The following is a 14,860-nucleotide window of genomic DNA, read 5'->3' as shown; positions in this document are numbered from 1 at the left end:
GACTATAATGATGAAGATGCCATTAGTTCATAAGTGTTCTATAAAGATCACCCTAATCAAGTCAAAAATACATTCTCTGCTAGATATTGGTTACCTCCCCCTGCCACATGAAAGATCCCCAGATCAGACCATTCTGGCTAACACCCACTTATCATTGATAAAGCCTTCTATAGGAGCCCCAGACTGGGATCTTCCCGGCCAGCTCACAGGAGGTTTCACACAACAAGCCAAATCTTCAGGTGCTTTGGTGTTTTCAATGGAGCTATGCTGATTGACACCAGCTGAGAATCTGGCCCAGTGTTCTAACCTCAGGACCTTCTTCAACACCCATTGAAGTCAATAGGACTCTCCCTGACTTCTTTGAGTATTGGCTTGAACCTTGAATGAGCCACTTAATCAAGTGTTATCTTTTACTAAAATTCCCTAAAATTTGCCATGTCCTTTTTCTGTGCTTTCTTCTGAATCACTGCAGTAATTGGGTCAGAGTATTTTTCCTTTCTAGTTTTTTTTCTCAAATCTGTGACATTTCTGAATTAATCAGGCAGATACCAGGATGACATAGGTGGAGAACAAAGAAAGACAAAATACTTTCTAACACACAGAAGTGTTTTGTGCAGTAGAAACAAGACAGGACATGCATTCTGGGGAGAGAAGATGGCGTGGTGCTTTGCTTTATTTTATAATGGCACTATTAAGTGGGACTTGTCCCATAAAATGTAAGATTAACGCTCTTCTGGGCTGTTTCATTGTATCAACCTGATTTCTCCCATCATACACTTAAATCATAAGCTTTTGGCGGGCAGGAACTATCCTTTTGTTCTGTGTTTGTACGGCACCTAGCACACTAGGTCCTGACCCAAGATTGAGGCTCCTATGTGCTATTGCAATACAAAATAATAATCTTTAAACCCCTGAGGCTACTCTAATTTACACCAGGGCCCAGGAAGAAGCCTGCTTAGCCTCACAATACAGTAAGTACAAAAATAGCTTTGCTCTCCCCATTTGCTTCTCCCATCTCTGCTTGTGACAGAGTGCTGAGAGATAAGAATTGTCCCAGCACTCTGGTCACTTAAGCTCTGGTTAGTTCCCCTACCCCAAAGAAAACTTGATTGAGGAGTGGACTACTTAATTACCTGACCAGCCTGTGGATTGGGGGCTCTAAGGAGCTAATTGTCCTATCTGCTGGGAGTGGTAGTTAAAAAAGCACAGGAAGCAAATCTAGAGGGAGAAGGCATCGCAGGAGAATGACAGCTCTCCTGTTCCCTGGAGAAAGGGCTGATGACTGAAGAGTGTTGCAAATAGAAAGGCTGGATGGAACTGTGATGGTGGTGATAATATTAATATGTCACATAAAGGTGTTAACAAATGAGGAATTCAAGACTTTGTTGTTACCTATCAGCTCTGTGTTCTTGGGGAACCAGGGCGCAGAACCCAGCCTGTTTGATTCACGAAAGACCTTCCACCCCCAGCCTCTGCTTGAACCAAAGCCGATCAGAAGAAAGACTTACAAAAAGCAATGAAAAGGCAGGGAGAGACACACCTAAACCCCTGGGACAAGGGTGACAGAATTAAGGAAACTCCATTAGCCTCATTTGCATCGGAGATGGGACAGGGAGGCATCCCTATTAGCATACAGAATGGAGAACAGAGATTCCAAGGCAAGAACCGCATGGAACTCTGGGACCAGAAAGGCAAGAAAGCACTGCATGATGGGGAATCTCTGCTCTAGATGTTAATAAACCCACGCCTGCACGCACCCAGCTCAGTAGTTATCAGACCAATTCTAGTAATAAATCCTTTATCGGTGTCATAAACAGATAAGAAAAGTTAATAGCACAGAAGTACTTTATATCTCTTTGACTGTAAAGGGTTAACAAGTTCAGTAAGCCTGGCTGTCACCTGACCAGAGGACCAATCAGAGGACAGGATACTTACAAATCTTGAGGGAGGGAAGTTTTTGTGCTGTGCTGTTAGTTTTGGTTGTTGTTCACTCTGGGGGCTCAGAGGGATCAGATGTGCAACCAGGTTTCTCTCCAATACAGGCTCTTATAAGTTCAGACTAGTGAGTACTAGGTAGATAAAGCGAGTTAGGCTTATGGTTGTTTTCTTTATTTGCAAATGTGTATTCAGTTGGAAGAAGTTCAAATGTGTATTTGGTTGAAAGGAGTTCAAATTGGTATTTTGCTGAAAAGATTTTAATTTGTATTTGTATACTTAGGCTGGGAGAGTATTCCCAGTGTCTATAGCTGAAAGACCCTGTACCTATTCCATTTTTTTAAAATTTACAAAGATAATTTTTACTGTTTTTTTTCTTTCTTTAATTAAAAGCTTTTCTTGTTTAAAACCTAATTGTTTTTTTTATTCTGGGGACTGGGTCTGGATTCACCAGGGAATTGGTGGGGAGAAAGGAGGGAAGAGGGAGAGAGAGGCTGATTTCTCTCTGTGCCAGGATTACTTTCTCTCAGGAGGAGTCTGGGAGGGGGAAAGAGAAGGAGGGAGGAAGGTGAATTGTCCTCTCTGTTTTGTGATTCAAGGAGTTTGAATCACAGTGATCTTCCAGGGTAACCCAGGGAGGGGAAGTCTGGGAGAGGCAACGGTGAAGGAAAGGGTTTACTTTCCTTGTGTTAAGATCCAGAGGGTCTGGGTCTTGGGGGTCCCCGGGCAAGGTTTTGGGGGCACCAGAGTGTACCAGGCACTGGAATTTCTGGTTGGTGGCAGCACTACGGGTACTAGGCTGGTAATTGAGCTTAGAGGAATTCATGCTGGTACCCCATCTTTTGGACGCTAAGGTTCAAAGTGGGGAATTATACCATGAAAATTGGTATCCAAAATAGTGAAGCTGCCTAATTGCATTGTGAGCTCCCACCAAGGAACACCATCCAAAGCCAGGAATGATCAGCTCCTACTGTCTAGCCTGAACAAAACACCTTTGGTATACTCCCTTAAGCCATCAGTTTATTCATAAACAAATCTAGTGTTCTCCCTTAAACCATTGTTCTTTTCCTACAAAAACCTCTACCCACGGTCAAGTAAGTGCTCTGATGCCTGAATCCAAAATCTGCATCAGTTCCACTGGGACTTCATTGTCTCCTGACTGATCGTGCTGTGGGTTCTGCCTGTCTCCAGTTACCACCTCAGCTACCACCCCCACCTGGGACCTCCAATTGATTCAAGTTTCACAGAGCGGCGAGAACCCAGCATTCACTCTCTTTCTCTCTCTAGCTATAGCCTTTTGACCCTGATTTGTGTGATCAGTTATAGTTTTCTAAACCTGACTTTTATAATCAAATTTAAGTTAGATTTAATATTATCACTGTTTTGTTTGTTTGCCTCCCTTTGTATGGTTATTACCTGGCAATAAATAATTTCACAGTTAAGCTGGTTGCTTCTCTCCTCCCCACCCCCCGCCCGTCATGGGCAGTTTTTTGGCTTCCCCATTCGGTCTGCAGCAACGCTCCTCGTATCAAAAATCCTGTGGGGTTCACTCATCACGTGGGTTACTACCAGAACAATTGTAACGTGAAAGTGGGGATAGGGACGTGCTGAACCTGGGACATATAAAGGTGGAAGATTGAAAGTGCTGCTCAACCCAGCCTGCTCAGGTTTACTCTATTCCAGTGCAGTGCCCATGGCATATGAGGGTGACAGCTTGGAGGTGATGTATCCAAGGGCATCTGAGGATGACAGCTTGAAAATGCTGCTCTACCCAATCTACTGAGTCCAGGGACATATAAGGGGTCAGCTTGTGAGTGCTGATTAACCCTGTCCTCTCAGATGCCCTTTGTTAATGTATGTGTTCATCTGATTCTGGGGCTCGAAGAACCCAGCCCTGGGGAACCTAGGTCCTAAAGGATAGCTCCGTTGGGCAGGAACTTGCAGATGGGAGAAATAGAGCTCCATATGAGAACATAAGTGACACAAGCAGTACATTGATAGAATTACAGAACCGCCCCTCCCCCCCCAGAAGAGTAACCCTAATAAATGAGCATATCCCAACATAACAGACAAATCTGGTAACAGTATGGGATGGCAGGATAGGGACCATGAGGTGGCTGAGTTCAGGATCCTCACAAAAAGGAAGAAAGGAGAGTAGGGTAGCAAAATACCTTCCCTGGACTTCAGAAAAGCAAACTTTAGCTACCTTAGGGAACTGAAAGGTGGGATCCTCTGGGAGGCTAATAAGAGGGGGAAAGGACTCCAGGAGAGCTGGCTGTATTTTAAAGATGCCTTATTGAGGGCGCAGGAACAAACCATCCCAATGTGCAGAAAGAATAACAAATATGGCAGGCGATCAGCCTGGCTTAACAGCAGAGGTGAAAGTAAGCCAGTACGCCCTGGTTCGGCATACTGGCAAGAGCTGGTATGGTGAAACGGGGCTGCCCGGCTTCCCCAGGCGGCAATTTAAAGGGCCTGGGGCTCCCAGCAGCGGCTGGATCCCCAGGCCCTTTAAATTGCCGCCAGAGCCCCGCTGCTGGAGCCCTGGGGTAGCGGCAGCGGGACTCCGGGGGGTGTTTAAAGGGTTGGGGCTCCCGTTGCTTCTACTGCCCTGGGCTTTTTAAATAGCTGCTGGAGTCCCACAGCTGCTACCCCAGGGCTCCAGGAGCTATTTAAAGGGTTGGGGCGATAGAAGCAGGGGAGTCCTGGGCCCTTTAAATAGCCCCCCGAGCCCTGGAGTAGCAGTGGGGCTCCGGGGGCTATTTAAAGGGCCCAGGGCTCCCACTGCCTCTACAGCTCCGGCCCTTTAAATGGCTCCAGCAGTGGGGCTCTGGAATAGTAGCAGCAGCCGGGGGCTTCAGCAGTGGTTTAAAGGGCTGGGGTGGTAGAGCCCTGGGCCCTTTAAACTGATGCCGGAGCCCCCGGCTGCCGCTGCTACCCCAGTGGGGGCGGGGGGAGACACTTACCGGTACAGGGCGGGCCGAGGCTGGCTCTGACCCCTTCCATCCCTGCCCTTTCTGCCCAAGGCCCTGCCCCAACCCAGCTCCGTACTGCTAAGTCTCTATTTCTACTTTCACCCCTGCTTAACAGAGAAAGCTCACCGAAGATTAAACACAAAAAGAAAGCTTACAAGAAGTGGAAACTTGGTCAGATGACTAGGGAGGAGTATAGAAATATTGTTCGAGCATGCATGGGTGTAATCAGGAAGGCCAAAACACAACTGGAGTTGCATCTAGCAAGGGATGTGAAGGGTAGCAAGAAGGGTGTCTACAGGTATGTTAGCAATGAGAAAAAGGTCAGGAAAATGTGGGACCCTTAATGAATGGAGAAGCAATCCTAGTGACAGATGATATGGAAAAATCTGAAATATTCAACGTTTTTTTTGCCTCAGTCTTCACAGACAACTTCAGCTCCCACACAGCTGTCCTGGGCAACACAGTATGGGTAGGAGGTGAGCAGCCTTCAGTGGTGAAAGAACAGGTTAAAGATTATTTAGAAAAGCTGGACATGCACAAGTCCATAGGTCCAGATCTAATGCATCCAAGGGTGCTGAGGGAATTGGCTGATGTGATAGCAGAGCCATTGGCCACTATCTTTGAAAACTCGTGGCGATCGGGGGAGGTCTCAGACAATTGGAAAAAGGCAAATATAGTGCCCATTTTAAAAAAAAGGGAAGAAGGAGAACCTGGAGAACTACAGACCGGTCAGCCTCACTTCGGTCCCTGGAAAAATCATGAAGCAGGTCCTCAAGGAAACCATTTTGAAGCACTTGGAGGAGATGAAGGTGATCAGGAACAGTCAACAAGAATTCACCAAGGGCAAGTCATGCCTGACCAACCTGATTGCCTTCTATGATGAGATAACTGGCTCTGTGGATGTGGGGAAAGGGGTGGTCGTGATATAGCTTGACTTTAGCAAAGCTTTTGATACTGTCTCCCACAGTATTCTTGCCAGCAAGTTAAAAAAGTATCTATTGGCTCAATGGACTATAAGGTGGATAGAAAGCTGGCTAGATTGTCAGGCTCAACAGGTAGTGATCAACAGCTTGATGTCTAGTTGGCAGCTGGTATCAAGTGGAGTGCCCCAAGGGTCAGTCCTGGGGCCGGTTTTGTTCAACATCTTTATTAATGATCTGGATAATGGGATGGATTGCACCCTCAGCAAGTTCACGGATGACACTAAGATGGGGGGAGAGGTAAATATGCTGGAGGGTAGGGATAGAGTCCAGAGTGACCTAGACAAATTGTAGGATTGGCCAAAAATAATCTGATGAGGTTTAACAAGGGCAAGTGCAGAATCCTGCACTTAAGACGGAAGAATCCCAGGCACCGCTACAGGCTGGGGACCGACTGGCTAAGCAGCAGTTCTGCAGAAAAGGACCTAGGGATTACAGCAGATGAGAAGCTGGATATGAGTCAGCAATGCGCCCTTGTTGCCAAGAAGGCTAACAGCATATTGGGCTTATTAGTAGGAGCACTGCCAGCAGATTGAGGGAAGTGATTATTCCCCTCTATTTGGCACTGGTGATACCTCATCTGGAGTATTGCATCCAGTTTTGGTCCCCCCACTACAGAAAGGATGTGGACAAGTCAAAGAGAGTCCAGCAGAGGGCAATGAAAATGATCAGGGGGCTGGGGCACATGACTTACAAGGAGATGCTGAGGGAACTGGGCTTGTTTAGTCTGCAGAAGAGAAGAATGAGGGGGATTTCATAGAATCATAGAATATCAGGGTTGGAAGGGACCTCAGGAAGTCATCTAGTCCAACCCCCTGCTCAAAGCAGGACCAATTCCCAACTAAACATCCCAACCAGGGCTTTGTCAAGCCTGACCTCTAAGGAAAGAGATTCCACCACCTCCCTAGGTAACCCATTCCAGCGCTTCACCACCCTCCTAGTGAAAAAGTTTTTCATAATATCCAACCTAAACCTCCCCCACTGCAACTTGAGACCATTACTCCTTGTTCTGTCATCTGCTACCACTGAGAACAGTCTAAATCCATCCTCTTTGGAACCCCCTTTCAGGTAGTTGAAAGCAGCTATCAAATCCCCTCTCATTCTTTTCTTCTGCAGACTAAACAATCCCAGTTCCCTCAGCCTCTCCTCAGAAGTCATGTGCTCCAGCCCCCTAATCATTTTTCTTGCCCTCCGCAGGACTTTTTCCAATTTTTCCACATCCTTCTTGTAGTGTGGGGCCCAAAACTGGACACAGTACTCCAGATGAGACCTCATCAATGTCGAATAGAGGGGAATGATCACATCCCTCGATCTGCTGGCAATGCCCCTACTTATACAGGCCAAAATGCCGTTAGCCTTCTTGGCAACAAGGGCACATTGTTGACTCATATCCAGCTTCTCGTCCACTGTAACCTCTAGGTCCTTTTCTGCAGAACTGCTTCCTAGCCATTTGGTCCCTAGTCTGTGACAGTGAATGGGATTCTTCCATCCTAACTGCAGGACTCTGCATTTCTCCATGTTGAACCTCATCAGGTTTCTTTTGGCCCAGTCCTCTAATTTGTCTAGGTCCCTCTGTATCCTATCCCTTCCCTCCAGCGTATCTACCACTCCTCCCAGTTTAGTGTCATCTGCAAACTTGCTGAGAGCGCAGTCCACACCGTCCTCCAGATTAATGAAGATATTGAACAAAACCGGCCCCAGGACCGACCCTTGGGGCACTCCGCTTGAAACCGGCTGCCAACTAGACATGGAACTGTTGATCACTACCCGTTGAGCCTAACGATCTATCCAGCTTTCTATCCACCTTATAGTCCATTCATCCAGCCCATACTTCTTTAACTTGCTGGCAAGAATACTGTGGGAGACCATATCAAAAGCTTTGCTAAAGTCAAGGAATAACACATCCACTGCTTTCCCCTCATCCGCAGACCCAGTTATCTCCTCATAGAAGGCAATTAGGTTAGTCAGGCATGACCTGCCCTTGATGAATCCATGCTGACTGTTCCTGATCACTTTTCTCTCCTCTAAGTGCTTCAGAATTGATTCCTTGATTTTTCCAGGGACTGAGATGAGGCTGACTGGCCTGTAGTTCCCCGGATCCTCCTCCTTTCTTTTTTTAAAGATGGGCACTACAGTAGCCTTTTTCCAGTCATCAGGGACCTCCCCCATTCGCCATGAGTTTTCAAAGATAATGGCCAATGTCTCTGCAATCACATCCGCCAACTCCTTTAGCACCCTTGGATGCAGCGCATCCGGCCCCATGGACTTGTGCTCGTCCAGTTTTTCTAAATAGTTCCGAACCACTTCTTTCTCCACAGAAGGCTGGTCACCTTCTCCCCATACTGTGCTGCCCAGTGCAGCAGTCTGGGAGCCGACCTTGTTTGTGAAGACAGAGGCAAAAAAATCATTGAGTACATTAGCTTTTTCCATATCCTCTGTCACTAGATTGCCTCCCTCATTCAGTAAGGGGCCCACACTTCCCTTGACTTTCTTCTTGTTGCTAACACACCTGAATAAACCCTTCCTGTTACTCTTAACCTCTCTTGCTAGCTGCAACTCCAAGTGTGATTTGGCCTTCCTGATTTCTCTCCTGCATGCCTGAGCAATATTTTTATACTTCTCCCATTTGTCCAATCTTCCACTTCTTGTAAGCTTCTTTTTTGCACTTAAGATCAGCAAGGATTTCACTGTTAAGCCAAGCTGGTCACCTGCCATATTTACTATTCTTCCTACACATTGGGATGTTTTTTTCCTGCAACGTCAATAAGGATTCTTTAAAATACAGCCAGCTCTCCTGGACTCTTTTCACAGCAGCTCTCAGCTACCTGAAAGGGGATTCTAAAGAGGATGGAGCTAGGCTGTTCTCAGTGGTGGCAGATGACAGAAAAAGGAGCAATGTTCTCAAGTTGCAGTGGGGGAGGTCTAGGTTGGATATTAGGAAACACTATTTCACTAGGAGGGTGGTGAAGCACTGGAATGGGTTACCTACGGAGGTGGTGGAATCTCCTTCCTTAGAGGTTTTTAAGGTCAGGCTTGACAAAGCCCTGGCTGGGACGATTTAGTTGTTCTTAGTCCAGCTCTGAGCAGGGGGTTGGATTAGATGACCTCCTGAGGTCTCTTCCAACCCTAATCTTCTGTGATTCTATGACAGTGGAGCCTGCTCTGTTACACAGCCCCAGGCTTAGGGATGGAGTAACTAAGAACTAAGCCCTTTATCTTTAATCTTGGTGCCTGGAAAATACTGAAAAGAGAATTAATTTACTCTTTGCAAAAAGTGAAACCTGCTCTTTGGGTTATTAGCACTACCCAAGCACCATGGGAGCCAGGCAGTCATCTCACCAACTTAGCTTTAAGCAAGCCAAAAAAGGGCTGTATTTAACATCAGTTTTTAAATGTGATTCCACAGGGAAAGAAACTCCAAAGAGACGTGGATGTCCCAGAAAAAAAATATTCCCAACCAATATTTAAGAATAAAGGGTAGAGGGAGAGAGAAAGAGAGAGACTGACTCTGTGACATTCCCCTCTGGTATTATCCAGACCGGTGATCTGCTAGGCCTCTCCAATCCTTGGCTCTGGGAGCCAGCCTTACCCTGCTCTGCTGTGAGAACCCCCATGCCTGGGCTGTTCACGCACAGCCTCTGGCATGTAAACTGCTCCCAGCTACTTGCAAGCAAATGACACTAGCCAATATCTTTGGCCCCAGACACAACTCTAGGAACCTCTGTCTTACAATATAAAAAATAATAATATATGGAGATATACCTATCTCATAGAAATGGAAGGGACCTTGAAAGGCCATTAAGTTGAGTCCCCTGCCTTGACTAGCAGGACTAAGTACTGTCCCTATTAGTTGTTGTGGGGGGGGGTTTGCCCCCGATCCCTAAATAGCCCCCTCAAGGATTGAACTCACAACGCTGGGTTTAGCAGGCTAATGCTCAAACCACTGAACTATTGCTCCTCTTCCTTGCTGTGTCCAGTTATGCCTGCTGGACGCTGCAAGCTTATATGAGTTTGTCAATTTAACAGAGAAATTGAAACATACCAGGCTTGTTCTACCAGGCTTTGACACACTTCAAACCAAACACACTGCTTCAGGTAGAATAAACAAACATTTATTAACTATAAAGATAGATTCTAAGTGATTATAAGTCAAAGCAGAACAAGTCAGATTTGGCCAAATGAAATAAAAGCAAAACACATTCCAAACTGCTCTTAACACTTTCACTGTCCTTAAAAACGTAGATGCTTCTCACCACAGGCGCCTGCTCTTCAGTCAGGCTCTCCTCTTTGATCAGCGCTTCAGTCGCATGGTGGTGGTGTCTGTAGACGTAGGTGGAAGAGAGAGAGAGAGTGTATGGCAAATGTCTCTCCCTTGTCCCTTTTATCATGTCCTTTCTTCCCTCTTGGCTTTGTCCCCCCGCTTCAGAGTCAGGTGAGCACTACCTCATTGCAGTTCCAATCTGACCAATGGACGAGGGGTGACTCCCTCAAGAGTCTAACAGATTCTTTTGTTGCTGCCTAGGCCAGCGTCTTTTGTTCCTGTGAGGCTGGGCTGAGTTTGTCCCATACCTGCCTTGAGGAACTGCCTCTCTGCTCTTGAAGAGTTTTTGTCTGGACTTGCTTTAAGCCATGAGGACACATTTTCAGCCTCATAACTATATACATGAAATTATAACATATAACATCACTATAACAACAATGCTCAGTATATCATGAGCCTTCCGAAGACACCCGGCAACAAACTTTGCATTGTATATCACACAATCATTTTACAAGAATGAACATGAGGGTGTTGGGTGTTCCCCCAAGGTACAGAGTGTCACACCTCCCCTCTTAGTTTACTACAAGAGGGTTAGTCACTGATTAGCTTGAAGGCAGTTTGTGTTATAGTTCTTTTGGCATCCAGCCATTAAGGCCATAAGGCAGCGTGCCTCAGTTTTCCCATTCACACACAGCAAACCAGGTTTTGTATGGTTTCCCTGCTGTGATAAGCGTTAAACCTCTTTACAGGTATTAACTGAGAACTAGCATTACCATAAGGTTTAACATCAGTAACAAAATTTTTATCCCCAAACTTAACATTAATACCAAAATTTGTGTCTCAGATGTGCATTTACAAGTATCTTTATGATACCACACCCTCTGTTCAGATATTCTAGTATGAGGTTAGTTTGTTCATTACGCATGGTGTCCTTTGACTCTCTCCCATGTAATCCCTCCAGTGTTCCCCCCGTGTGGGCTCTTAATTTAATCATGTTTCTGGAATTTTGGTGCCTCAGGGTCTGGCAAGGTAGGTGTTCAGGGGGATCCTGCACACTGGCTGCCCCTTTGGGGAGTAGTCTCCCAACCCCAGGACTGTACATATACAGAAAATCCAGCTCTCCTTTTGGGGTTACCCTGTTTCCCCCTCCCAGCACTGAGTCCTTCCCTGCCCCTTGGAGGGCTGTGATCTGTGCTCTCTGGGCTAGGTGTGTTTCCCTTTGATCAGATTCACCTTTTCCCACCAGCAGGGCCGGCTTTAGGAAGTGTGGGGCCCAATTCGAACATTTTCGGCGGGGCCCTGGCAGGAATGATTTAAAAAAAAAAAGTGGAAAAAGAAGCCTTTCATTTCTTTCATGTGTTATTTACTTTCCATAACTATATAAATAATAAAATTATATATTATATACATTGCATCATATATGCTGTTGATTGGTTATTAATGACTGCCGTTTCACAGGTGTGGGTCCCAGCTGCTCCCTGTCCCCCTCAATGAGGCAGGTGTGCAGGGTTACTGCCCTGGGAACTGCAGGGCACAAGTGGACATGGGGCTGGCTGGAGGCAGGGCAGGGGCTGACTGGAGGTAGGATCTGGCTGCAGGCAGGGCAAGGGGTGCGGGGCTGGTTGGAGATAGGGGGTGTGTGGGGCGGGCTGGCTTCAGGCAGGGCCGCAGGGGGATGCAGCAGGGGTTGGCAGGGCTGGAGACAGAGGAGTGTGAGACTGGCTGGCTTCAGGCACAGGTGTGCAGCAGGGGTTGGCTGGAGACAGGGCAGGGTGTGCAGGGCTGGTGCGGGCAGCAGTGTGTGTGGGGCTGGCGGGCTTTGGATAGGGCCACAGGGGTATGTGGCAGGGGTTGACTAGAGACATGGCAGGGGATTTGACAGGGACTGGTTGTGGGCACAGGGTGCAGAGCTGGCTGCAGGCAGGGGGAGCAGCAGAGGCAGCTGGAGCCCCAGCCCTTTAAATAGCCCCCAAGCTCCCTGCTATCCCAGGGCTTTGGGGGCTATTTAAAGGGCCCAGGGCTCCTCAGCTTCTACCCCGCCCTGGACCTTTTAAATAGCTGCGGGAGCCCTGGGGAATGCATGGGGGTGGCGGGGCTCTGGCTGCTATTTAAAGGACCGGGGTGGCAGAGGCAGCTGGAGCCCTGGCCCTTTAAATAGCCCCCAGAGCCCCTCACTACCCTAGGGCTCTGGAGGCTATTTAAAGGCCCGGAGCTCCAGCCAGGAGAGCGGGGCTTGCCACACTCCGGCCGGGGCTCCAGCCAGGAGAGTGGGGCCGCGGGGTTTGCCACGCTCCGGCTTGGGCTCCAGCCAGGAGAGCGGGGCTGCGGGGCTTGCCGCGCTCCGGCTGGGGCTCCAGCCAGAAGAGCGGGGCCATGGGGCTTGCTGCGCTCTGGCCAGAGCTCCAGCCAGAAGAGCGGGGCCGTGGGGCTTGCCGCGCTCTGGCCAGAGCTCCAGCCAGAAGAGCGGGGCCGTGGGGCTTGCCGCACTCCAGCCGGGGCCGCGGGGCTTGCCGCGCTCCTGTCTGCGCTTCGCTCAAGGGAGCGGGACCACCCGGAAGACCCTGGAGCAGATCACAGCCAGGGACCCGGGATAAGTTAAAAAAAAAAGTGTCTAAGGCGCGGGGCCCGATTCCTGGGAATCGGGCGAATCGGCCTAAAGCCCAGCAGCTTTCCCATAAGTGTTCTCTGTGTCTCACTAGCCTGGGGGAAAACGCCCCCTTCTCTGTCAGTTGGGTTATTTGTATTCTGGCAAACTACCACCTGGCAATTTTCTGGTCCCAACTCCTCTGTTATCACAGGCATTGGAGCTGCATCTTGATTTAAAGAGACACAATTACTTTCCAAAAACTTATCAGAAATAGCATCTTGAAAAATTGAGACAGCCTCTGCCACCCCTTTCTCTGTTCCTGAGAAGTCAGCTGTGTGACTGCTCCCCTCTAGGAGGTCGGTTACACAGTTCCTTCTCAAAACCTGGGTCACAGGCTGAGTGCCTGAGTGCACAGATGCTGACCCAGCCACTCTCCTAGTATACTGGGCATCCTGCCCAAGCAACTAATGAGGAGACATTCCTGTACCCCCACTATTCCTTCCCCTGTTTCCTCCTCTGAACCCCCTCCTAAGACACATTTCTCTGTGCCTCCTAGAAAGGGTTCTGTCTTTTGTTCATCTGCAGAACTCTGTCAGCTAACAACTGGGACAGTTTCCTTAATCCCTGACAACACCTCTCCTGCCCCTGCGCCTGAGGGCATGTTGCCTTCTGCTGGAAAGGAGCTAGTCTCAGCCCCTCTCATACTTGAAAGCACCCGGGTTCCCTGTGTTACAGAGTCACAGGAATCCTCACACACCTCAGTGGTTTCTGAGATCCCCTGCCCCTTCTCTAGGCTCTCCTCTGGGACACATTTCTCCCTGCTCCCTAGAGTTGGGTTTGTCTCTGGTTCAGTTGCAACCTGCTGGCAGTTAACAACCTGGACAGTTCTTTCCCTGACAGGCTTTACTCCCCCATCCCTTCCTGATGTGGTGATGCCTCCAGCTGCAGCACAGGAGTTGGTCTCAACCACCTGGAAGCCTGTGGTTTCTCCCTGCTGCAGAAGAATCAAGGAGACTCTCTCTATCCCATTCTCTCAGAAGTTCCTGAGAGCTTACTCTTTCCTTCAGGGGTCCCAGCATAAAACTCCCTCCTGCTGCAGGCAAATACTTTAACCTGAGCTACACAGAAAAAATTATTACCAAGAAGCAGGTTGAACAGGAGGAGTTCCATTACCCCTCCAGTCAAAACACTTTCCAACCCTTCCCAAACCACATGGATTTTAGCTAGTGGTATGAGGAATCTGCTTTTGCCCACCCCCACAATCTCTGCCATTTGGCCAGGCAACATACTGGCCTTTAGAACCACACTCTGTTTAACCAGAGAAATCTGTGCCCCTGTATCCCTCTGCCCCAAGTATTCCCAGCCATCAATCTGGACAGCCTTAACATGCTTCATATCTGGTTCTGCAAAGGCTAACCTCACAGAACCAATATGATAGGTTTCAATTGCTTAGGGGACTTCTGTGTTGAGGACAGCAGAACTAACATGAGCTATTGTCTGCCTGCTTCCTCCTAACACAGGGCATTTACTCCTCAGGTGATTGGTGGAATTACACTGATACCTTTTGGGCTCTTCTGCTTTTACAGGAGATTTGGGATGAGGGGTAGAGGAATGTTTTGGGGTAAGAGAATGTTTAGGCTCCCAACCCCCTTCTTTCTTCCCAGGGGCAAAATGGGATCCTCCTTTCCCACCAGTTTTAAACCTCACTTTCTGTGGCCTGCCCTCAACAGATGCTGGATTCTGTTTGAAGACATCAGCTAAAAAAGCCATCTCATCCATAGTCTTTACATCTTTGTCCCATAGACACAGCTTTACATCAGCCTTATACAGAGGTGAAAGTAAGCTGGTTCGGTCCGGTCCGGTATCCTGGGAAAAGCCACATGCCGTGCTGGACCACATCGGCTTCCATGTGGGGATTGAAAGGGCTCAGAGCTTCCCACGGCTGCGGGCAGCCCAGACTCCTTTGAATTCTGGCTGCGGCTCCGGCAGCCGGGCTGGGGCTGGGATTTAAAGGATTCAGAGCTCCCTGTGGCTGCGGGCAGCCCAGACTCTTTTGAATCCCGGCTGCGGCTCTGGCAGCCAGGCTGGGGCCAGGATTTAAAGGGCTCAAAGCTCCCTGGGG

This window comes from Gopherus flavomarginatus, chromosome 8, assembly GCF_025201925.1.
Source record: "Gopherus flavomarginatus isolate rGopFla2 chromosome 8, rGopFla2.mat.asm, whole genome shotgun sequence".
Classification (NCBI taxonomy): Eukaryota; Metazoa; Chordata; order Testudines; family Testudinidae; genus Gopherus; species Gopherus flavomarginatus.
Note: the sequence above shows the minus strand (reverse complement) of the source record.